We start from the raw sequence: 27132 nt of genomic DNA on the forward strand, positions 1-27132 counted from the left end.
CTGGAGGGATGAGACAAGATTCAAGTGGGATAAACTGATGCTTCCAATACAAAAAGGTGGTTTAGAATTACATGATTTGAATGGATATTTTAGAGCTACACAGTTAAGGCTCTTATACATAAGAAGAGCAGAAAGCTACAATTCAAAGTGGAAAAGAATTATGATGAAGCAGGAGGGAATTCAAGAAAAAAGGATAGTGGGATTTAGGATGCAGATCCTTAAGGAGAATAACAGTCATGCAAAATATTATGAGTAGCAGAAAGTATTCCAAGAACTAAGCCAACATGGGAATGGAGAAAGGAGATTCTGCCAATAGAGATGACTGCAATTAGGAGTACAGAGAATTGGCAAGAAGGGGCTGGAATTTACTGGTGAAAAATGACAAAGCAACCAAGGTGTTGGGAACAAATTTTATAGAGAGAAAGTTAATGGTATGGGAAGAGGCCAAGAAGACATTTGGACTGCAGGCTAGAAACTGCCTTCATTATCAGGCATTGATGTCAGAGTACAGGCAAAACAAAAGGGATAGGGGAATCCTAAGTGAAAGATCTATACTGTTAGAGTTTTTAGTTGAAACTAAAACAGAAACTGTTAAAAAAGGGGTAATTAGTAGGATGTATAAACTATGGCACTATGATTATAGCAATTAATCAGAGCAGGTTAGAAAAGATTGGAAGAGAATAGATAATCAGTTCACAAAGAAACAATGGGAGGAGGACACGTGTATCACTCCCAAATATGCAACAAAGTTAAGATTTAGGATTTTTGCTTGGAAGTATTTGCAGAGATATTATTCCCCAAGCACACTCCAGAGAATTTTTCCTCAGGTAGATGGCAAATCCTGGAGGTGTGATGGGGAAGAGCGAGGTAACTGGAAGCATATGTTTTGAGAGTGTAATGAGTTGGCAGCATTTAAAAATCCCTTACAGAGTACTGTGTCAGAAATACTGAGTGAGCAAATGGGTGTAACTAAGGACTTTAGTTTTTGAGTGGGGATATAGGATCTGAATTGGCTAGACATAAGCCCTTGCTAAGTTTAATTTTGGAGGTTCAAAAAAAATCAATTAGTAGAAAATAGAAATCAAAGTATAACTCAACTTTATTTGAAGTAGTGAATATTGTAACGTAGATAAAAGAAGTGGAAGTGGGATCTTTAGAAAAGGTTAGGAGCAAATTACATAGAAAAATTGGGAATTGTGGGAACAATGCATGGAGAAAATGTTTCTGAGGAGGAATGAGATTTAAGAATATGCAGGAATTGAACAATTTATATAATGCTGGAGTGAGTATATTGTGCAGAAGAAAATACGTAATGTATAATGTTTATAACTGTAAACATGTTAATATGGTTTGCTTTGTTTTATATAAATGCAAGTCTGCTTGTGTCACAAGTAGTTATTTAATAAATGTGTTTAAAAAATATTTTGTGTAATACTATATACAACAAAGATAGTAAATACTGTAGAGTTCAGCACATCTTTGCCTAACCTCTCCCTTCCATGTCTGAAGATCTAGGTGACTGTGAAATCTGTCATACCAGTGCCTGCTCTGATCATCGGTATGTGGAATGCTGATCACCATGGCTAGCAGAACTGCCAAGTCATACTTGATATCTAACTTCCTGAGTGGACCTGTGTATGGATCTAACAGTAATTACATGAACTAGCTGTGTAAGAGAGAGAGTATGATGCTTTTCTCCTTTGCATCTCAGGCATGCAGTCTAAGTGAGGCACTAGTATTGTTACCCATCTCCATGAATGTTTGCAAAACAAAATGACTGCATGAGAATTTTGCCCAACACAGAAGTCTGAATCATGGTTAGTGTACCCTAGCACCTTGTAGATGCATGGTGTGTACCTACAAAACTTGTGTGATTTAAAAGTCATGGATGGCGTGCTGATGACCCGAAACCGAAGATACCTATCCCCCATGTTTCAGATGCACTTTTGCAAACACAGCAGTTCATATACAAAGCTTCATAAACAGAAATGACATATAAATCCATACTTACTAATGATGTTTACAAGTGATCTGACATTTTTGATGCCAAAATATTTAGCAAGGAAGGAGGTAAAGACAAATTATTTCAGCTGCTTTAATCACTTTATAACACCATAGAAGCATTATGTAGGTGATAACCCACAAGATGTGCACAGAGGTCTGCATTTGCATGGTAAGAGATATATATGTGCATCTCCCTTTAGCATGTGTCCATAACTGAATGGTTGTTATGTTAAGTAAGTAGGCCGGTTAAGCTGTGCCCTACTGCACTCCTGCATCTATTCACAAAACATAGGAGGGGATGGCAGCCTACTGACACAGGATAGCCATCCCGGCCAAACAGTCATAGCCTGTGTAAAACCACAAGCTATATTGTACTAAATTCATGCACATTGTCACATACAAACATAGCAGGAGATGATAGCCCACTGATGTATTACAAGTACTTCCTAACTAACTGACTCATTGCAGTGTGCAGAACGTATGAGACTGCCGCACTGTGTGTATCTTGAAATACTCAGTCATTTATGAATGTATCAGTCTGATTTTAATGTGACATAGAGCAAGCTCTGTGAATCCACACAAGCTTTTCCAGTCTAGCTAATCTAAGTTGTCCACAGGTCAAGAATGCCCTCCAAAATTGATGAACAGCAGAGTTGGAGATGTTCACTCTTACAGAGAGTGGCATCTTCTTACAGGTAATCAGGACACATGGGTGAAGGCTGTTCAGGAGAGGGGATGCCTACCAATGTCTTCCTGGCTCTCTGTGTGTGAAACAGTGGTACACTGTGTCAGTACTGCGGGTGGGAACAACTGCTTCCTGCATCAATATTGGATGAGTGTAAATGACAAAGTATGAAGGATATCAAAGGAGGCATGTAACATCACAGCAGAAAGCATGGGAACTGTGGCTGGTCCTCCATCAAGGTCTATACTTTTACTGAAGAAGAATCATATCTGGCAGCCCTGCATGCTGACACTGAAGGGACAGATGTCATACTTGGAGGTATTGACATTAGATTTAGAAATGGTCAGATGTCACATATTGCTCCTGGATACCAGCCAGATAAATAACCGGACTGCAAAAGGCATACTGCAGTTTTGAGTGTACCCACATAACAATGGTTACTGTAAGCACTATCTTTGTTCTTCATAGGTATCTTTTACATACTAACTTGGTGAACTACTGCCACAGATAGATGTTTCATTATTTGTTTGTGAGAAGTCTGCTGTCAGTAGCATAGACACTATGCAGCAACTATTATCAGACAACATTATGAATTTGTATCCACTGGACACACCACTGGTACCATGACACCTGTAGAGACTGGTTCAGAACAACAAGCTGAGGTTAGTTCTCCTGCCAGGGTCTGATGATGAAGCCAACATGCACATCAAGTCACAGTCTCTAGACACACTGGGTATGTCCATATCAGTCTGGAGGGACATACACCCACTGTTAAGGATGACACTCACCCCTGAACTCACAATAAGTTGCACAGCATGGGCCCTTCCACTGTCTATTACAGTCAACACTAGAGGTCACCATCAAGTCCAGACAAGTTCACTGCATTTGATGTACTGATACCCACTGTACAGTCGACTACTTGTGCAACGACATTATCTACTGCCCCAGCTAGCCCATAATATACATGTGACTCTTGGCCTTAATCAACAGACCAGCAGATGTGCAGGCTGTACTCTTGGCACAATTTCTAGTTACACATTAAGAATGGAAATGGTTGGCATCATGTGGCCTTTGGAAAGCATTGGAGGCTGTGGATTGTACTATGGTCAGCCTTGGTGGGACATGTTGATGCCATATGCATCTGTAAGAGACTTGAACCAGTGCCACCATCAGACCCCTTCATACAAGTGTTGCCAATGGCTGTCGTCATTTGCATACCTTTATTTGATGCTTTGTTTCACTATCACAAGGTACACATTTTGCACCTACCATAGTTCCAGTGTGTCATCATACCAACACCAGCAGTGGAGTCAGCCACACCGCAGGGCTGCTCACGAAGTGCCTCTTTGTGACCAATCACTATACAGGTATGATTCTGCCATTTACACCTTATCCATGTCCTGGGGGGGCATCTGGGCCTGCACTACCTTGATGGAGCCAGGACTATGCTGCATAGTCCTATGTCTCTCTCACAGCTAGATAGACTGTATGTTTTTGCTTTGCCTGTGCTATTATATACTTTGCATGATGACATCTGGAGGGGTGTGGCCACTGCTGTTTGTCCACTGCCATGTATGTCACTGCTGATGGATGCTATTATATCTGCAGCCACAATACCATAGCTATGGTGGGGCAAAGGGAGTGGCTGTCTCTGATGCAAGCTGTTATGAGGGAGCAACTGCCAATAGTGCAGCAACAGCATTCATTCATTTAAGCATCCTAGACTAATATCACAACTGTGCAAATTAATATGTTTAATTGTTGTTAGTGTGTGTGTTTGTGTGTGTGTGTGTGTGTGTGTGTGTGTGTGTGTGTGTGTGTGTGTGTGTGTGTGTGTGTGTGTGTGTGTGTGTGTTTGTGTGTGTGTGTGTGTGTGTGTGTGTGTGTGTGTGTGTGTGTGTGTGTGTGTGTGTGTGTTCATGTTCCTAAATGCAGTAGGAAGCTAGCATAGCTACTGAATGACCTTTTTCCTCACCTTCAGAAAACCATTGTTGGTTTGAGAGGGTGACACTCAGGTTAACTGACACCCTGAACAATTTCCAGTCTGCAGCACTGATAGCTGGTCTTGCTGCTACATTACTGGAAGGTACTGGGGATACTAGCTGGCCTTGTCTGATGACAGTGTAGCATATTATGCAGCATGTTACAATTAACTAGATGCCTATAGAGGATGGCATGCTGTCATCCCACCCCACCCCCATGTGTCCAGACAGCAGGACTAGGATTTCAGCAGGATGAATGCATACTCTTCCACATTTCACGTTTGAGTGTGGGGAATTTAATATTGCTGCTGCGAGTTCCAGACCAATCCTTTATAATGCATTACAGATGGAAAGAAGTTGAAATATTTGGTATAGTGTTTGTGTTATGTAAGTGACTACCTGAACTTACTCAGAAGACTTGCTCAATATGTGAGAATCATGGACACTGTCAGGGTGCTGTGCAGACACACTGGTTATTCACCACTTAACATTACACACTGCCTAGCAGCTGACGGAATGGTAGCCCTTCTTGTTGATGTAATGCTATCCATGAACACTTGTTGGGACCTTAATTGACATGTGCATGCAATCTGTTGCACCCAGTATTTCAGGGGAGCCGGTAATATCATAGAAGCCATGCATTATAGTGGCTTTCACCCTAGTATTATGGGAAAGCAGCTGTACTCTATTACATATAAGGAGTGTATTGAACATCTTGAGTATTCTACAGGTAGAAAAATAAGTCCAAAACACACATCGCTAACAAAATAACAAGAAACGTTTCTAATATGCATATTCTCAGTCATTGGCAATTGGATTAGCTTCTGTTGTCAGTCCAGGGGGATCTAGTATCTGTCAGCCTGGGAGAATATGGTAGCCAGACCTCGCTGCTTTGCTAGAGATTGCCTGCACCTGTTCTTCCTAAGCTTTCAGATACTGGCAAAGGCCCCTGCATCCTCATAGTGCCCTTTATAGGCAATGTCAAAATAACAAATTTTCCAATGTAAGAAAATCTAATCAAGACAAACTCAGGGTCATGCTGCTTAATACTAGCAGTTTAAACATGAAACTGCACTTTCTGGAAGCACTCTTCACCTTGGAGGATGCTGACATCTGTGCAGTTACCAAAACATGGTTCAAGGCTGCTGATAGTATCCCAGCCATGCAAAGCTACAATGCCTTTTACACGTTCAGACCTAAAAATGAGCATGTAGGAACCAAAGTTGGAAGTGTATCCATCTTCATTACAACCAAATACACATAAAAAACGGTCAAACAGCATGACTCTCTCAAACTACTCAATGTCCAATTAACTATTGGGGAAGTACCATACCACATCATTGCTAGCTATAGATCCCCCACCATAAACCAGGATAAGCACACCACTAACCTCAGTTTAATGGAATTCCTCACCTTACAGCCCAACACCTTAGTCATGGGAGATTTCAACTATCCTTCCATAGACTCGGGGACATACATGAGCAAAAACATGCTTGCCCAGAGGTTCCTGGACTTTGTTAAAACAAATGATCTGATAGAGATATTCTGCACCCCCACTAGGGGCTCTAATGTTATGGACATAGTACTTGCCAACATGGGAGGTCACTGTGCTTCCTCATGCGTGATGCCCACCCTGTTGAAGTCGGACCACAAATCAGTCTCATTTGAAGTAACTACTGGAACTGACACCCTCAGATGAACAAAAATTATAAAAAATTTCACCAAAGCTAACTACAGCCCACTAAGCTATGGTATAAAAAGCTTCATTCCACCCACAATCGCAGATATCAGTGATCACTATGCAGAAGTGTATACAAATGCCCTGTACAAGCAATTAAATAACTGCATAAATTCTGCTATACCTGACTGGATTAAAACTATGTATTTGCATAAAGCAAGGTACTGTAGTGGACTTTAGGTATAAACAGATTATATAATAAGAGGGATATCATTCTTCAGAGGAAGAGTTCCCTCCTAAGTCTAAACAAGAAAATCAGAAATCTTGTAAAGTCTTTTAAAGAAAATTACAAAACTAAAATCACATCCCTAGCCAAGGATAATCATAAGGCATTCTTTAACTACATCTGTAGTCTAAACAGGAGTGCTCACCTATGTACTGAACTGGTTGTAGATGGGATGACTCATACTACAGAGGAAGACATCGCCAACCTGCTAGCTGACAGATTGAGTGCAAACTTCAACCCCCCTATCCCCGCCTACCATAACCCAAGGCATACTTAACACTAGCCCTCTGTCTAGTATCTTTAGAGAACAGGTCATCTCTGCGCTCACCAATGCCAAAAACATGGCCTCAGTGTGACCAGATAATATCCCAGGTTGTTTATTAAACAATCAAAAATCACCTAGCTGACCCACTTGACATTCTCTTTAATCATAACTTGAGAACTGGCTATGCTCCTGCAGAATGGAGAACAGCAGCAATAATCCCGCTGCCCAAAGGGGAGTCATCAAATGACCCTGGGCACTTCAGACCCATAAGTCTAACCAGCCTCATCTGCAAGGCCATGGAAAGAATTTTCATGGATCTTATCAACAAGGACACAGGCAACCTCCAAATGCTAGATCTAACCCAGTTTGACTTCGTTAAGTGTAGATCATGCTTATTAAACCTGGTAGACTTCTTTTGAGAATGTCACCAAAGCCATGGATGAAGGTCAGACAGTGCACACAGCCTATCTTGATCTTGCCAAGGTTTTCAACACAATCCCCCACTCCAGCATCATTGAGAAGCTCTCTTAACTGTGGATTAACCCTTACATTACTTGATGGGTAGCCAGTTAGTTCACTGACAGAACACAGTCTGTCAGAATTGGTGACTCCACCTCCACCAGTAGACCCATCACAAGTGGAGTACCACAGGGGTCTGTGCTGGACCCCTTACTGTTTGGCATCTTTTTCTCAGAAGTCAAGGCCAAAGTAGATGGCCTCTGGCTCACCAGGTATGCTGATGATTGCAAACTGGGAGCATTTGTTTAGTCCAATAACAATGTCAACATATTACAAGAATGGCTAACACAAACAAATGATTGGTGCCTAAGCCATGGTCTAAAACTAAACACAAAAAAAAAAAAATGCATTATTATTCCCATTGGCAAAATTGAATTCCCTACAAATTACAATATTGCTAGCATGCCCCTGAGTTCCAATCCAGTGGTGCAAAACCTGGGAACACAAGTTGATAGCAATCTGAACTTCGACCACCAAGTTTCCACAGTGGTAAGGAAAGCCTTCTATGTAGTGCAACTCATAAACAAGGGCATAGCATCCAGCCAAGGGATGTTATAACTCCACTGTACTCAACCCTCATCAGACCACTAACAGAGTATAATATGCCCTTTTGGATGTACCTCAACAGACACCCACAGCAGCTGGCGAGACGTCAGAGGTTTCTCACTAAGAAAATACAGGGGGTCCAAACCATGACCTATGTGGACAGGCTGAATGCCCTGTCACTTTACTCTTTATCTTATAGACTGTTGAGAGGTGACTAGTGCCTGGCCTATAGGGCATCTCTGACCCTGCCCTAATGGAAATGCTGCACATCAGCAACTCAAATGGCACAAGTGTCACTCACTCTAGGGATCTCAACCTATCCTGTGACATTAGCAGAACATGCTGGAGAGACAGATATCTGCCAGAAACTGCTGCTTCTCTGGAATAGACTTCTTATTCACATAAAACAGAGCTCCTCAATGACCCCATTCAAGTGTAACTTAGATAAATGGATGGGAGACCACAAATTCATCCCTGAGGTGGTACCCATGTCCATTATGGACAAGGGTAGCTGGTGTTATCACAGACCCTCTCTGTTCATAAACTTGTTCTGTGAACTACCCAAAAAGAACATATGGGGATACTTAGGATTAACATGGCTAGGCTTTTAAAGGCTCTAGGGCTGCTAGCCTGGTAACCTCCTAGTTAAGCACTTAATACTATAGTACAGGGATTTTAAAATCGCCAACACCTCCAGGTATGATATACGTCCCTTCAGCATCAGTCTGCAAGTATGCCAGAAATGATTCTTCTTCAGTAGGTGTGGAGCTTGATGGAGCACCTCTCCCATCGCTGTGCTTTCTATGGCTGTGTTTCTTGCTTTCTCTGAAGCCCTTCATACGTTGTCGTTTACACTCTTCAACACATTATGGCATGAACCACCTTATCAGTACAAAAAACTTTGTTTTCAATTTCAGTTCCTTTGATCATAGAGTGGCAGACTTATCCTACAATGCTGACAGGAATTTCTTGACCATATCTGAAGATCTAATTGCCAGATCTGTTTTACCCTGAAGTGACATGATTGTTTACAATTAAATAATGCAGTTCATGTTACAATAATTAGCAACATTGCAAGGACCTTTTCCTATACAATAATAAAATAGTCTTTTGTAATTTCAGAGCTTCACATTTGTGGAATATGTGGCGTAAAAATATTAAACTAGTTTGAACATTAGGCATTAGTCTTCTGAAAATAAATATCAAAATCGCATTCCCTCTTTGCTTTCTTTTCTGAAATCATTCATGTGGTAGAGATGCACAGGACTGCCATGCTGCCTGTTTGATGAATGCCATTTGGCCATGAGACCTGGATATCATGACCAGCAGAGAGGCCTGGTGCAATGATAATGCATGAGAGCCGTCTACTTCTAGCAACAGTAGTTTTCAAAAAACAGGTATATAACCTGAATGTTTTAGACTGATTAGATGCAGGAAAGATGTGATAGCAAAACATCACTATGTCTGTGCTGTAAATGGGAACAGGTGCTTCATACAATAATGTGTCACTTTAGGGGAAAACAGTTTTAACAATTATGCTCATGATAGTATCAATTGGGTATATAGGAGAGAAACTATTTAAACTAAAAAAGAATCCCTCATCTACAAATGGGCAGCTTTACCCCACCATTGCACAAGTCTAGGGTGAGTTTTATGCTGCCAGCATCTGACAAGGCCCTCTTCATGATGTTAGACTAAATCTTGGATTTTATCCCTGTTCTGTAGACCATTAAACATTTTTGAAACTTTTCATCATGTCATATGGTCCCATTGTTGTAGCTGATGCCTTGATGTTACCTATGTAGAATATCATCAGGAATGGTTTTATATTAAATTATTTCTTTTATACAAAATTAGCAAAAAAGATAGGGTACAGACCAATGGTAAACCACTGATATGAGCTACCTGTGGGGATCCAAATAGTTATTAATGCTGCCCCTCCCTCTTGCCATTCTGTAATCTACACAACAATCTATATCAGTTTGTAACTGGACTATTATTTGGAGTAGTGTTCATAGGTTCATAAATTCAAAGGTAGATACTAGGCTATCTGCCCTAGGGCATTTATAAGCCTAGCCAGAGTGTGTTTGGGTTTTGCCTCCCTTTTACATTAGTTAACTGTGCTTCTGTATAGTAGGTCACAGAGGATAGCCCTTTAAGGTTAGTTTACTGTGCCTCTGTCTAGCAGGGACACAGAAGAGATCCCAGGGGTAAACTTTCGATCTCTTGAAAGGTTTCATCTATCAAAAGCCTTACTGATCTGTAAAAATGCAGAGACATGGTTCCAGAGGTACTGTCTTTAACAAAAGCATATATTAAATATAACATTCTGACTTCATCCAAAGTAGAAACACAATGAAAATGTAATTTCCTCATTGCAGTATTTATGCAATTAGGTAGGAGCTAAAAATAATTACACTACACTGCATATTGATTGTGCACTAACCAATATATATTCATACAACAAAATAAGTCAAGAATGGACTGACCATCCATATTGTTTCCAGAATATACCCTGACTCAGATTTCATGTTCTCCATGTAACTATCCAGAAAAGCAGGTGATACAGAAGGCTTGCGTCTAGTCTGGTATCTCACCTGTGATCCAGACGGTGACAGGACTAACAGAGTACAAAGGATTAGTTCAGATAAAATCAGTTTAGCTAGCAGATCTAGGAGACTTTCTTTCCAATACCCTCCCTGTGGAGGAATAAGGGCATCTTGTTGAAGTTTCTAGTAGTTTATTCAGTTAAGCAGGTAGATGGACAAGTATTCTTGTTGCAGTGATTAGAACATGAACACGCATCCATCTACCTACTTGAAATTTCAACAAGACATGTAACTATCCAGGAGATGCTAACATTGATTCAAGATGCTCTCCATGCAGGGAAGACAATTGTGTACTCCTACAGTGCTTGGTAAGTGATATATCTTTCATGAAACCCTTGTAACATAGCTCAGTATCCTTGTCCTGCTAGTGTGTAAGATGTATTCATCTATGTTCATTTAAAGCTGCCATTCGATAAGTATGCTAAGAATATTTAAATATATGTCGATTCCAAAACTGTATTAAACTCCTCATTGTTTTTCTGTAATGTGGAAGGAAAGTCCAAACTGCTTGAGATGTCATACTACCTCAAGTCTGATCTCAGCACATCATTACGTATTTTTTGGTCATTTCCTACTTCGGCATACCCTGTTTCTTATGTATCTTATAGACTTGACATATTCTAATTCACTTGTTTATAACAGTTTTGCTTTGTGAAAGGTAACCAGTTTCACTTTGCTAGAGTTGTCATCAATGTATGCTTCAATATTTGGTTTGTCATCCACAATACTTAAAGGATGAGCTGATATTTTTTCTGCTACTAGATAAAGATAAGTTTGTGTTATCAATCAGTACAATGTTGCATTTTAGGTTCAAGCCTGATTCACTTAAGTAAACCAATCAAAGCTGACATTCAAAGCACATTGTCATTGGCCTATATCATTACATAGGTGTTGGATGCATACCTCTCAACCTGTTAATGAAAGAAATCTGTTCAGAGCCTAAAATAATGGTGGAGCAAAGGCAACAAATAGGGCCAGACTTTAAACATTGCTCCTAAAAACTTAGAAAGTTGCAAGACTAGCAGGTTTTGTGTTAGCATGAATTTTCCGAGAGATATGAAATCTGAAACTCAAATATCTGTCATTATTTAATGTCTTCAGTCCTCAGCGATGTGCCAGAAAGCCACACATTTTATGAGGAACAGACCATATTTCTCAATATGGTCAGATCATGCCATCTCTTAATACAAGAAATCTGGACAAACCCAAAAATAATGGAGGGACAAACGCTCAAAAATAGGGACAGATTTTAAATATTGCTCTGATAAACTTAGAAAGCTGCTAGAATAACAGGATTTGTGTTAGTATGCATTTTCTGAAGGATATGAAGTCTGAAACTCAAATATACGTCATTATTTGATCATTATTTAGTGACGTCAGTCTTCTGTGATTTGCCAAAAAAACCCAAAACATAGATTTTATGAGGAACAGACCAAATATTCATGGCAAAAATCTGGACATTCCGTGAAAATATGTACAGTTGAGAGGTATGGCAACTGACCAAAAATATGAGTTAACCAATTGTACATTCTGCATAATTCTGGACAGTTGAAAGGCATTATGTGTATATGTGTGTCTGTATGTTTGTGTGTGTGTGTGTGTGTGTGTGTGTGTGTGTGTGTGTGTGTGTGTGTGTGTGTGTGTGTGTGCACGTGTGCGTGTGTGCGTGTGTGCGTGTGTGTGTGTGTAATATGCATCAGTACTAGGCATCCTTTAATCTCAAGAATCATTGGTTTCAGCCCCGATTGGACTAATTCGAGCAGCATCTTCTGTGGCTGTGCAATCCAGAGCCAGGGTGGCAGTCCTTTTTACATTTGGAGTAGCAGTAAGCAGATGTTGGTTTGGTATCAGAGGCACAGATCTTCCTGAGGGCTCTGTCGTCCTCTGCTGTCCTTGCCAAGATGGTTTCATATACATTGAGAACTTTCTTCCCTTCCCTTTTCCAGGCATACTTGCCTGAAGTGACAGATTACCAATTTTTCACTCTGATGGAGAGCGCACAGAGGTCATGCTTATACATGTCATTCTACTGCAATTTGGGTCACCCTTTCAGCATCTTTAGAGACTCCAACTGCCAAAGAGGAGGCTTTTTGGTATTCAGCCATCCGTCATTCATGAGGCATGACTCAACCAGTGCATAAGCCCCTGTTTCCATAGGGTGAACAACTTGTCACTTGATAGTGACATCAGCAAATGCACTGGAAAAACCACCACAATGTTTTCCAGGCTGACGAAGACAGTATGGGCTCTATAACCTGCATATATAATGTCTGTGTGTGTGCATCATACATACTTCTATGTATAAATGCACACACACACACACGCACACACGCACACACGCACACACGCACACACACACACACACACACACACACACACACACACACACACACACACACACACACATATATATATATATATATATATATGAGCATGCACAGCCACTCTTTTGCATCTGTATGCTGTAATGTATAGTTCCCAGTTTGTATGCATTCCTTTATTTCTCTTAAATAGTTTTCTCTTGATGCCCCCCCCCCCCCCCCAGTGCTAATATAGCTATGGCATATGTGCTTTTTGTTGTTAGTACTCTAGCTGTGCAGTGCCATATATATTAGATCTTATGTCACTTTGAAACATAGTGGGGGCACTAGGTTATTCTTATAATAATAGTTTACATTTTAATGTTGTTATTTTTCCAGCTGTTTAATCTGTTCGCGTTTACTTACACTGTTTAATTCATTGTACTGGTCACTTCAATGTTTGTATTTTCGGACTGTTGAATTGTTATTGTTTTGGAGAATCCTCATGGAACAGTATACTCTTGCACCCATGGGTGCAGTGTACATCTGTGACCACATTTGTCTATTAAACTGTCATTAGCATCTCACTCAAATTAAATATAGCATAGAGGGGAAAAAGCCTTATTAACACCTGGTATTAGTTTTCCTCAGTATCCGAAAGTAAGCAAGGCACTATTAATTTCTTCTGTCAGTCTGTGAAATCATTATTGAGCAGAAAGTCTATTACAGTATCTATCTGATTACATATCATATTCTCATGTGATAATGCAGCTGTGAGGCATGATATGATTTCAGCAAGTATACAGTGGAGATCCCCATTCTGTTTACAAGCATTGCTATGGATGTTAAAATGAAAGTATACAGTTAAAAACTCCTATATGTCTCCATCAGCTACAAAAAAAAAATGCCTGGTGACAAAGGGACATATGACACCCATAATTATGCTATGTACTGCTTTATGGTTTGTGTTTATATATTAGTCAGACAAGGTAGGTGTGCTTTTTACTGGCCCACCAGTATTTTCAACAGAATCATTCTGAAGCTTCTGACTTGCAGTAATTGTGTTTAAAAGAACAGCAGTTAATCACTGCATCTATTTTTAAATATCTATTTATAATAACTGGAAAAATATTTTGCATGCAAGGGAGTCACACTCTCTCCATTGTGATGATGATATCAAGCTGATCCTTTGCTTGTGATGATACATGTGTGCTGAGAGTATGGAATTTTCTAGAATCAGGAAGCATTGCTTTTCCACATCATGGAGCCATTGCTCTTGGCGTAGTGCAGCAGTACACATCTTCAGTTACTGGCAATGTCAGTACTGGCAATGAGCAAAAAACATCCCTTGAAAGATGCAAAGCCAGTCTGAATAACATTCCCAAGGCTGTCTGGTTTCTTGTACAATGGCCTTTTGGAGTTGCCATGTTCGGGGCTTTATTTTGTCACTTTTAAACTGTATATGGCCATAGATACAACTCCATGAAATACAATAGAAGAAGATGGTATGAGTGCTACTACAAAATGAAGGCTTTTTAATTATATTGAACGAGACAAAGACATGAGTTGTTGATTTTAGTGAAAACTGTGCAACTAACCACTCTGGGTGAACAATCAAATTGCTAAAATCAGAACACTTCTTTTTAAATTACATTCTGAATTCCAGGTGCAGGATGAAGCAAGAATTAACAAATACCTCTATGTATACATTTGAGGCTTGTATAACTCATAAGACCATCTGAAACAATCTACTTTCTGTTAACTAGCCAAATGGAAAGGATGTAATGAAAAGTTAGGGGAGGGAAACAGGATATAGGCATGGAAGCAGGACACATGAGCAAACGTGAAACAGACAAATTCCAACAGGGCAGTTCTGACACTAAGATGAGATTGACAGTGGTAGACACATATATTAATAGTGGGAGAATATGTGGTGATGTGGAAAACTGGATGACAAATTGGGGGAGGGATACACAAGGAAGGGGAGTGCTAAGATCATGGGAATAGGATGGAGTCTTATTGTGCAGTCTGAGGAAAGCCACAGACAGAGGTCATTCACATCTGCGAATGCCCTCTCTGCTGAGTCTTGCTTCAGAAGACAGTGCCTGATGCTTGTACAACTCTAATAATCACACCAGGAAGATCTCCAGGTGACCAACATGGCCACTACCTCCAGCTCAAACCAGATAACAAAATGTGACCCAGTTGTGGTGCTACCAGAAGGAACTGCAACACTCCGCTTTGGTGATTGACCATGAGAGACTGCCAAGAAGTCTTCCAGGTTCATCCTCTTTTACATGACCTCCATCACCCAACTGAGAGGCAAGCTTGTAGGTAGACGCTGAGCTAGCAAGAGAAGGACAGGCTGATACTGCATGAAATATTAATGTCAATGGAGAAAAATAAAACAATGGACATTAAATACAAGTTAAAAAGAAAGATAGCAACAATGAGAGAGAGCGAGAGAGACAGAGAGGCAGGCATTAGTATTCCATGTCTAAATATCAGAGTTACAGATACCTACGAATGGACTAAATAGCTGCTAGGTGTACTATTCTGCCCATGGCTAGGAGTATGCCATATGTTCCCTTTGGATGATGCATGTGTGCAAAGGTACAGTAGCAATATATATCAGGTAACTGTGACTGGGAATGGTTAAACTAACAGCTGAATGGTGCTGTTGGCCTGTAAGAGTCCATAGAAGGTGTGCATGTGCAGGTGTCCCCATATACAGGCCATGCAGACATGAACAATGTTACTAACTATGGAAGTCAATAGGCAAACTGTGCCAGTGATTTGAAACAAAGGCAGACAAGACAGTGGTGGTAACACAGGCAGCTGTTCTGACATGGTGGGCAACCACTGTAATGTAAACTGATATGTGCTATGGGATAGAAATATTGTAATTTACCAATGTTATGGCTATGTGAGATTGAACTGGCACGTGCATAGGCATTCGGTGGGGCAATGCACAGCTGCATGCCATTGTACTGCCTAATGTCTGGCAATTCCACAGTGTGGCAGTTGGTATGATGTAACATCACACTGAGCTGGGCACATGTATACAAATGTGGAATGGATGGATCCCCAAAACATTTTCTCTGTGCATGCAGGTTATCATGGCAGTATGTGTGTGTGTGTGTGTGTATATATATATATATGTGTATATATATATATATATAAATTATAGCAGTGGAGAATACAATGTTAAAATGCTTTTCAGAACTCATATAAGATGACTGTAATCCTACTCACCCCTGCCTCTGGAGAGAAACTCTGTCTTTACCCTGTACAGGAGTTTGTTGTTTTCAATCTGCTCTGGGGCCGAAAACATTACCAAGAAAGAAAAATATTGTGAATCACATGTCCTATAAGGGCCGTTTTAACCATATGGAAAATAAAGTAAGGGCATGTCCTGCACAGTTACTGCACATCACAGCAGCACTCCTTTATCTTCTCCTCATGGAGCCTCTTCAGATCACTATAGTGATGCCTATGTTGTTGTGCAGAATGGTAGATTTAGCAGTAGCATTCACCACCCTGACGAGGCTATGCCAGTTATCTAATTTGTCCTGCAGACCCTCATAAGAGTGTTCTGGGGGTCTCTGGACATCAGGTACAGAAATATTTTGCCCTCTAGAGAGCACCAGCTGTGGGCCCTGCCATACTCAGTGCCTCCTTAAGCCATAGACATGTATCATGTCACATGCCAAAAGAATGTGTTACATCTGTTGTGTCCACACACATTGCTTTTGATAGCATGTGACATGCAGCAGGTACTCAGTTTGCATGGCATGTCGTATAGCAGAAATGTACTTGACAGGGTAGGATGGTGTTAGGCTGTGAACCGTGGCATATAAGGAGTCTGGCAACAGCACATTATGTACATAATATTCCATTTCTGCATTTCAGTACCTCTAAGAAGCATACTGCTACAATAGTTTTCCTCGTGTCCTTACCGTGGTCACTGATCCACACAAACATGCATCCTGCACTTTGAAGGTACTTGTGTAGGTGCACTATGTTTTGCAAGCCTCATTACCCTGCCTTGGCTATTTACACAATGAGATAAAACTGATATTCAAAAACATTCGGTCTAAACAGAATCATTAGTATAATGACCACTAGCAGCCTGGAAATTGTGGAACAAAACCATTTGTCTTCTTGCAAGTCTTTCGCAGAAGACCCTGTAAAATGTTTTTTTTTTTTTGAGGCCTTGAAAATCTGTGCAGCTTCACACACCTCAATGAGGTATGTGAGTAGGGAATGGTGACTGTGCAGCATTGTAGTGCCCTGTACATATGCTGCAGGTGCATGCTGTCATTTGAACTGCCTGAAACTCTGTTAAGTATGGGGTTGATCTACTGGGTGTAGTAGACTACAGGTGATATATCTCTCTGGGAGTGTACAAGCAGAGGCAGTGTTTTTTTTTGTTCCATAGTATGACAGTTGAATGTGATGCTGTCTAGTAGTTTACCTGCCAACAGGAAGGTTTTGTGTGTGTTGTACTAACTTGGGGACACAGGACAAAATTTAGTCAGTGCATTGCGCATGCTGTGTACTGCTGATATTCCTGTCTTGTGAAATGCTGTATTTGATTTTTGTAACTGACAGATGGTGTCCTATATACTATGCTGCCCTATAGGAGAGGGTTAAATCTGCTTATTGGCAAGTACTCTTTTTGAGGCTTTTGAGTACTATATGGTTATCTGCTGAGAAACAGTCACAAATTACCCCTCTATATTCCATTGTCAGGGGCAACTTTTAACCTACATCAACAAGAGGAGGAAGTGCAGTGCACATTGTAGTCCACAACCCTCCATGCTGCGACCACGTGGGTATTGTGTCCACATTCCATTCAAAATCTCTTCTTTTGATGGACCATGACAGTGGGGAAGAGTTTGTGCATCGTTGTAGGTAGAGGGAGAAAAGCTGCTGAAACTACACAGGTAGCAAGTAAGTATATAGGTATTTACTAGGCATGCAGTCCGGGAGACTATTGACTTAGTCTGCTAGCCTGGTAATGTCTCTCAGGGTTTTATATAAAAGAGAAATGGTTTGTCTACTTCAGAGAGTACTGTAGCAGCAAATGATCATAAGACTTATGCAGCATTAGAGGTTCCTTTTACAACATCTGTACCATGGTGCTGTTTGTATGGACTAGGATAATGAGGTCTTCTACATTTATCCATGTAGGAAGCCAAATACAGATAATACTAAGGGACTGCACTGAGAGGCATAGGTATCAGCTTACTTTTGAGGTGCATGTACACATACAAATCAGCACACACATATATATATACACACACACACACACACACACACACACACACACACACACACACACACACACACACACACACACACACACACACACACACACACACACATGTATATACACACACAAACACACACACACACACACACACACACATACAGACACATGTATACACACACACGCGCGCACACACACACACACACACACACACACACACACACACACACACACACACACACACACACACACACACACACACTAATGCCAAGCATCATAGAACACCTATGTCTGTCATGGAAGTGGACATACTGTAGTTGACATTCGCTATCTATGTCATTGTCAGGGTGGTTGACATACACTGGAATGCAACTGCACTGCTGCACCTGTGGCACTTCCAGAGATAAGGGGATACACAAGATGCACGTGCCATCACTTTTACCCATCTACAGTTTAGAGGCAATATGGCTGCTGGTGTGGACCACAGAAACACAGAACAGATTTCCTGTTCTAGATATCTCTATATTTCATCATGGATGCCTTTGCAGGGTAATGTGGTCATAACATACCAAGTGTCACCACACAGATGCCAAATGTACAGGTGACATGTACTGCATCGTGGGTGAAACATAACACAGACCATGTAAACACTGGCCATGTTCATATGTTCCTAAGGTATTGGTACACTGTATATGACATGCCAATAGCTTAGATGTATATTTCTTTGATATTACAGAGAGTCATGTTAAGATAGATATTAAAAGGGGATATTCTCTTAAATTGAGAATGACATCCTTTTGCAATGTTTCCATGACTATGTTTAGTAAATGCTCCAGAATATGTGATTAGACCAGGTCTTCTATCTTTTCTAGGTGTATCCTTTACAGGAAATCAGTGCAGCCTATTGTCAACATTGTGCATATGAGCAGGTTCAGACAATAGCCAACGACATGATCATGCATGTACATGGCATGAGAACCCACCTTACAAAGGAATGGAGTACCACAGTAGGTGACCCACTGATGGTCATCATTGATGGAACAAGAATACCTGGCAAGTCTGTCTCGGGGGACCAGACAGTTCAGTTATCCATGATGGAGTACTGGACATGAAGTGGAGCTGCAAATATCTGTAGGCTTTACTCCAGATAGGTATGTCATAACACATGGGGCTGCGTCTGCACTATACTCCTGACTCAGAGCCAGACAAGTAACAAGCATGCTTTCTTTGTTGTTACAGGCAGATCAGAAATATAGCTACTCCACTGGTCTGCAGAAGGGGTTGTTAACTTATAATAAACGAACTGTTGAAGATGTTAACCATGGATCTGCAAACATAGTGAACAGATTGCTGACAAGTATGGAATGCAGCCCATCTACCATTTTAGCTTTAGTAAGTATAGCTAGTTCCTTCTGCACCTCCTCTTTCTGACTACTGATGTCTTTTCACTGGTCCTCTCACTCTTCTCTGCGTCCCGACTGTCATGGATCTTCTACTTTCCTTTGTGAAACCAAAACAGAAGTGTCCATTCACTGCTGCTCTCTCCATGGAATTTCCCTAATAGTTTTGCTGCACCAGACTGGAGCTGTTCCTCCCATCTTACTTTATGCTGTATACCAAAAAAGCCTTTGTCCACATTCATGATCCCTTCTGCCATCTTCTTTTCAACTTGCAACTTTGCTATTCTGCAGTTATCTTCATTGTATTGTCTTCTACTTGGGATAAAGCATTTAGGAGCTACCTTTGTCTATTAGTAGTACAGGGGACAGTCATGGGGTAAATTTTCTGTTTCCCATCCGCAGAGCTAAGTAGCACTTGATTATGAATAGGGATGAACTTTGTTTTATGTGGCTGGGGAGTCTGTTCCAGAACAGCGGTAACCTCTATAAGATATATCTGTCCCTCCAAACTGTTCTGTTGTTGTTGCAGAACAGGTTTAGATCCCTAGACTGAGTATTTCTGTTGCCATTTAACTTGCTGATGTGCAGTAAATCTATCAGTACTGGGTTGGAGGATGCTTTGTAAGCCAGATACAGGTCACCTTTTGGTAGTCTATAGGATACCAAGTATAGTGACAGGGCTTTGTGTCAGTCCATGTAAGACATGTTGTTAAAGCCTTGTATTCTTTTATTAAAGTATCTTTGTGGACATTCCAGTTGTTGCATGTGTCTGGACAGTACATGCCAAAGGCGGCATTATATTCAATGACTGGCCTAATGAGGGCTGAATAAAGGGAGACAATGACATCATGAGATGTAGTCACAATCTTTTTGTTTATAGGCTGTGGAATATAGAAGGACTTTTTTGCAACAACGGACACATGTTGGTCAAAAATTAGGTCACTGTCCACGTAAGTTCCCAAATGCTGCACAACTGAATCAACTCTTATGGGCATATTATTACTGTGACAGTTTGCTGGGATACAATAATACATTATTTAGCATTTAATTTCAGTTAATGATTTTAGCACCAGTTATTTGGGACAAAACTTCCTGCAGGACACATAAGTCATTTGGGGATTCAATGGCTGCACCCAGCTTGGAGTCATCTGCAAACTTAGTTAGCCAGAGGCCTTTAGTACTGGCTTTTACTTTGGAGAAGTAGACACCAAACAGGAAAGGCCTTGACACAGAACCCTGAGGGACTCCACTGGTGACTGGTCTCTCTGTGAAGGTAACTTCCCTTATTTTGATTTCCTGCATTCTATCTGTGAGCCAGTTGGCAATCCATCTGGTGATATAGGGGCTTACTCCGAATTTATTTAGCTTTTTTACTATGCCTGAGCAGGGAATTATGTCAAAAGCTTTGGCCAGGTCAAGTTATGTGGTGTGTTTCATTTTGCCTTCATCCATTGCTTTGGTGATCCTTTCAAAAACAATCTACCAGGTTGGGTAAGCATGGCATGACCTCTACAAATCCAGTCTGAGATGGGCCCAGCATTTGGAGTTTTCCTATTTCCTGATTGATTAGTTCCACGATAAGTCACTCCATGGCTTTGCATATGAGAGTGGTCAGACTTATTGGTCTGTAATTGCCTAGGTCTGTGGAAGGTCCTTCCTTATACAGGGGAATAACTGTAGCTGTTCTCCGTTCACTTGGTACTAAATCTGTATGGAGGCTGAGACTGAACAGTGTTGTTAGACTAAATCATGCTTCATGCTATTTAAAATGCACCCAGGGATATTGTCAGGGCCCATTGACATTATTTTGAGGTTTTAATAACACTTTTAAGACTTTTTTGGTCTTGTCTGATAGAAGAAGGCGAGACAGTTTCAGGTATATCTTGCTGGACAGAAGCAGCGGGGGGAGGTGTATTAAGTCAGAGCTAAATTTATTGGACAGTAGGTTTGCTACATATTCAGCTTCATTGTAGGTAACATTTTTCACAATCAGCTCAGCACATTGCTGCATTGTGGTTTTTAGATTATGAACATAACTAAAAATGCATTGCCCCCTAGTGGTCACTCTGACTAATTGTTCGGGGCATTTGTATTGACAAAGTCCAGGAATCTTTGTGCTTGTGCGTTAGTGGTGATGTAGGTTTGCCAGTCTTTAGTGGGATAGTTTACATCACCTAGGAACACACCTGGCAAGTCTTAGCATTACTTGTTAATTGTGTAGGAAACAATTTGGTTTTCATTGTAATCTTATTCTTCAATTTTGTAGTATGATACATTTTGTCTACTATGATAGAATGTTTAAGAAAAAGAATGATGAAATGTGTAATTTATCAAAACATGATCAAATAAGCATCTTGGATAGTTTTTTATTATCAACATGCTTACTAGTAATGATGTCATCCAGTTAAGACAATAATTAAAAAAATAACAGAAGCTGAGTATTTGTAGTGCTGATAATCTAGCAACACTTGCAAACAATATAATAGTTTCTTGTTGTGACCGTGACACTTAGTGATATTTAGTTGACTTTTGAGAACAAAACTGAAGTCCCCTGCAATGTTTGTCTTTCGGCTTTTCCCAGTTAGGGGTCACCACAGCGGAACTCCAGTCCGCTAATGATTGGCAGTAGATTTTCACTAACGCCGAGGTGCCAGCTCGACGTTCAACCATCAAAGAAGGCACGCCCATTTACTCATGTCTTTCTAACACCCACCCAACCGTGGGGAGGACATGCAGACTCCACACAGAGGAATTGGAGTCAGATTTAATATAAGAATTGCACTCCTTAAAATGGAGAACATCGATATCTGTGCAGTGACTGAGACCTGGTTCAGGTTCCAGAGAGCACCCCTGCACTACCAGGCTATAACTCATACCACACTTTTTGGCCATATAACCTGGACCGGAACACCAAAGGCGGAGGTGTATCCATATTCATTAAGGATATCCACACCTCCAGACTAGTTGCTCAGCATAATGCAGCCGAGGTTATCCAAGTGCAACTAACTCTGGGCAAAACTGCAATCCAAATTGTAGCTTGCTACAGATCACCCACCATGTCCCAGGATTCCCACTCCTCTTTTCTTGATGTACTGGAAAATATTAGGGTTCAACCAAACACCCTAATAATGGGCAATTTCAACTACCCCACTATTAGCTGGGAAAACTACTCATGTACCAACTCCTTCACTCAACGCTTTCTGGAATTCATAAACTCCAATGCCCTGGATCAATTTAACCACACCCCCACCAGGGGCAACAATATCCTAGATCTAGTCATTACCAATATGAGTGACCGGTGTTCCACACCTGAAGTCAATGCCTCATTGGTCCGATCTGACCATAAGCTAATTACCCTAGATATCTACATCCTGCCTCCACCGCCCATTAAGGAAACCATAATAAAAAATTTCTCCAAAGCCAACTTCATGCTTCTTAAGACAGAAATGGTGAACTTCATGACACCCATGCAGATGAACAATACAGTTACGACTACTGAATCCTACACAATTGCACTTTATAAGCACTTACATGAGTGCATGGATTGTGCTATCCCAAAGAGAACCAAGACGCTATCCTCCAAAAAAAGGAAGCTAATCTGGTGGTCCCCTGCCATAAACAAACTGTACAACAGAAGGAAGAAACTCTTGCAAAAGAGAGTAAAATCCCACCAGTGGCGGAGCTCCCTGGTCAGCCTTGGTAAGAAGCTGTGATCCCTGATAAAATCCTCTAAAGCTAGTAACGAAAACAAAATCACCACTGATTCTAAAGACAACCACAAAGCATTCTATAGCTATGTCAAGAATCTGAATGGCAACACTCAGATCTGCTCTGAGTTACAGCACAATGGCACTAAATATACAGACCCAACTGATATTGCCAACATCCTGGCAGATAGGTACAGTGATAACTTTACCCCCCTCTCACCCCCTAAAGAGCCCATCTCTATACCGGAAGAATGCAAAGTTCCTGTAATCACGGCTGCACAGGTAAAAATCACACTCTCCAAAGCCAAGAACACAGCATCCATGGGACCAGACAACATCCCAGGCTGCGTTCTACACGAACTACAGAACGAACTGGCACCCCACCAAAGTACCATGTTCAATCATAGCCTCATCTCAGGCTTTGTGCCTGCTAAATGGTGCACAGCAACGGTTATCCCACTCAACAAGGGGAGAGCCACCACGGACCCCGGGAACTACCGCCCCATTAGCCTGACAAGCCTGGTCTGCAAGACCATGGAACGTATCATCATGGAACTTATAAACAAAGACATTGGTAATCTCCAAACTCTGGATCCCACCCAGTTTGGGTTTGTAAAAGGCAGATCATGTCTCCTAAACATGATAGACTTCTTTGAAGCAGTCACCAAAGCCGTAGACAAGGGTAAGGTGGTTCACACAGCCTATCTAGATCTTGCCAAGGCTTTTGACACCATCCCCCACTCTGGAATTATAGATAAACTCACTAAACTAGGTATAAATCCCTATGTCACAAGATGGGTTGCCAACTGGCTCACTGACAGAACCCACACTGTGAAAGTAGCAGACTCCAAATCCGACTTCAGTCCAGTGACAAGTGGAGTACCACAGGGTTCAGTCCTGGGTCCTCTCCTGTTTGGTATCTACTTCTCTGAAGTACAGGCTAACACAGAAGGTCTTTGGCTAATGAAGTTCACAGATGACTGCAATCTATGAGCCATAATCGAAACTTCTAACGATGTGGACATCCTACAAAAGGGCCTCACTGAGACAGATGCCTGGTGTCAAAAACATGGCCTCAAGCTCAATGCAAAAAAGTGCATTGTCATCCCCTTTGGTAAAAACTAGGTACCCATGAACTGCAACATAGGTGGTAGTATACTTAACACCGAAAGTGTGATAAGAGACCTTGGGACACAGGTGGACAGTAGTCTCTCCTTTGATAATCACATCGCCACAGTAGTCAGGAAATCCTTCTACGTGGCACATCTCTTCACAAAAGCTTTCTCATCCAGAAAAAAAGAGGTCATTGTTCCTCTCTACTCATCACTCATTAGACCCATTATAGAGTACAATGTCCCTGTTGGTATGTACCTCACAAGACATCTCCAACAACTGGAAAGGCCGCAGAAATAGCTCACAAAGAGGATTACCAGCCTCAAACAGATGCCCTACGCTGACCATCTCAAAAAACTCCAGCTTTACTCCGTCGCCTATTGCCTACTCAGAGGTGATCTCTGCCTAACATACAAAGCTATGTCAAACCCAGAGCTGTTGGACATGCTCCACTTAAAGAAATCCCAGTCCCTCCGAGCTACACGCTCTAGGGACCTAAACCTTGTCACCACAATAAACAGAACATGCCGGAGGGATAGATTCCTGTCCCAGAGACTTCCCATACTCTGGAATAAACTACCTATCTATATCAAGCAAAGCTCCTCATTAGCACTCTTCAAGAAAAATCTTGATGATTGGATGGGAAGTAGGAAATTCACCCCGGGGATCACCTCTGTGGCTCTGCTCGACAGTGGCACAGGAAAATAATTTTCTTGGGTGGCAAAGGCCAGGGTACCTTTTTGGCTGGGCTTGTATAGGCCCCAGGGCCGAGAGCCTAGTACCTTCCTATGAACCTATGAACCTATAAACCATAAAGAAATGCAGCATACAGTACAAATAATGTAGAAACTGAGATTCTGCATTAATAGGTGTACCTCTGAGTAAAATTCTTCACAGAATAATTCTTCCTTCATTCTGTATGCTTTAACATCTTTAAATCCTTTGAATGGATAATGATAGAACCTCATAAGTTTTATCATGGTTAGAATTATTAAAGCACTAATCTTGAGGTGATGTTAATGTTTGGTTAAATGGAGTTCTCCCAGTAAAATACTTAAATTAATATGATTCACATATTTTTTGTAAGTTCATCATCTAGTTATGTATTTATATTTATCCTTACTGCCTCCAAGGAACCATCCTTGATGGCTTTACTTCCCACATCTTGTCAGCTCTTTCATTCCACAGAACAAGAGTCATGCGTCCCCAGATTAGATGAAAGGCTTATAGCCATTCCCCAAAGGCAAGAGTCATGTGGTGGGGAGCAGGTTGTCAAGCTAGTCCTTCAGAATGGTCTATTTCTAGGCTGCCTGGACACCCGCTGTGGCTGTCCAGTCTGGCTCAGCAGGAAAGTTTCTTCCTGACACAGAACAAGCCAGTGCAGCCCTTACGGGGGGATGATACACTCAGCCACTGCTAGTTGCCACCATTGTCATAGTATTATCAACCTCCCTTGTTGATGTGTGAGCTGGTATCAGATGGTTAAATTTACTCTCCTGCACTTAGTCTCACAGACACCCATGCTATGTATCAAACCTGCATTATTTGATGCACAAGTTCCTCCACTTATTCAAATAATGGAGGCTATTAATATTTAATACTGACAGATTTAGTAAACATAATAATACCTATTTGTTAACTAGGTAAGGCAAATGGATACAGTTCTGTTTCAGGGATGACCTAGGAGCAATGTCTGGTAAAGTAACTTGCTCAAGTCACATAGTGGGTACATGAGGCTGAGGGAATCGCATCCTTTGCCACAGGAACTACAGCTCAAAGCCTTAACCCTTTTCTCCAACTGCCATTACATCATACTGCCTCTCATAGCAAGATGGTCCACTATCCAGAAAAAAACAAAACAGCATGTGTGTGTGTGTGTGTGTGTGTGTGTGTGTGTGTGTGTGTGTGTGTGTGTGTGTGTGTGTAAATATATATGTGTGTGTGTATGATATATATTCTCTTCTAAAAAAGAACTATTCCTTCAAAAGCCTAGTGTTAGTGCTTCCTTATCTGAGCAAGAACTAAAAAAAAAAAAAAAAAAAAAATCTAACACATTCCTTTTCATAGGAAACATCTCCTAGTTGGAAGGACACAGGTTTTGAGAATTATTTCAGAATTTCAACGTCTTGTTCTTTTTCTGCTTCTTTTAGTAATGAAATTCAGAAAGAAGTATAGATGGATAAAGAAAATGAGGCAAGATGCCATTATGCCATAATGATCTCTGAATCTGTGCAACAGGCTTTTTTTTCATACATTGTAGCTGATAGATCCTGCAATATAGTTACAAGCTTGTTATACAGAAAATCTATTAATTTTGTTAACTCATTAATCTACTCTGTTTCTGTGAGTAAGAGAAATGAATTTCACAATGACAGTCCTATTTGTCCCAGGCATTATGGTCTGAGATGATAGGTACAAAGTGTAGATCATTGTGTATATTGAACCTAGTTAGCCACTGTAGCTAGACAGCACGTTCACATAAGTTACTGAGCGCATGCAAGATCAGTGCCATTTTGTGTACTCAGTCAGTGTGAATATAAGTTTGAATGGAGATGCACGTGTGTGTGTGTTAGAAGTAACAAGTCAGTCAGTAAGCATATGAAGTATGAAGTATATGTACCAGTTACAGCTCCTGATGTGTGTACGTATAATAAACGACTTGAACGCATACCTAGCTCCAGTGTCTCATTTGAATACATGAGACATGTGACACACAGTTCTGTTCATTCTTGAATAGTTCTATCAGGCTTTTGGAGATGGCTT

Source organism: Protopterus annectens, chromosome 7.part0 (genome assembly GCF_019279795.1).
Source record: "Protopterus annectens isolate FY-2018-M chromosome 7.part0, PAN1.0, whole genome shotgun sequence".
In the NCBI taxonomy this organism is placed as follows: Eukaryota; Metazoa; Chordata; order Ceratodontiformes; family Protopteridae; genus Protopterus; species Protopterus annectens.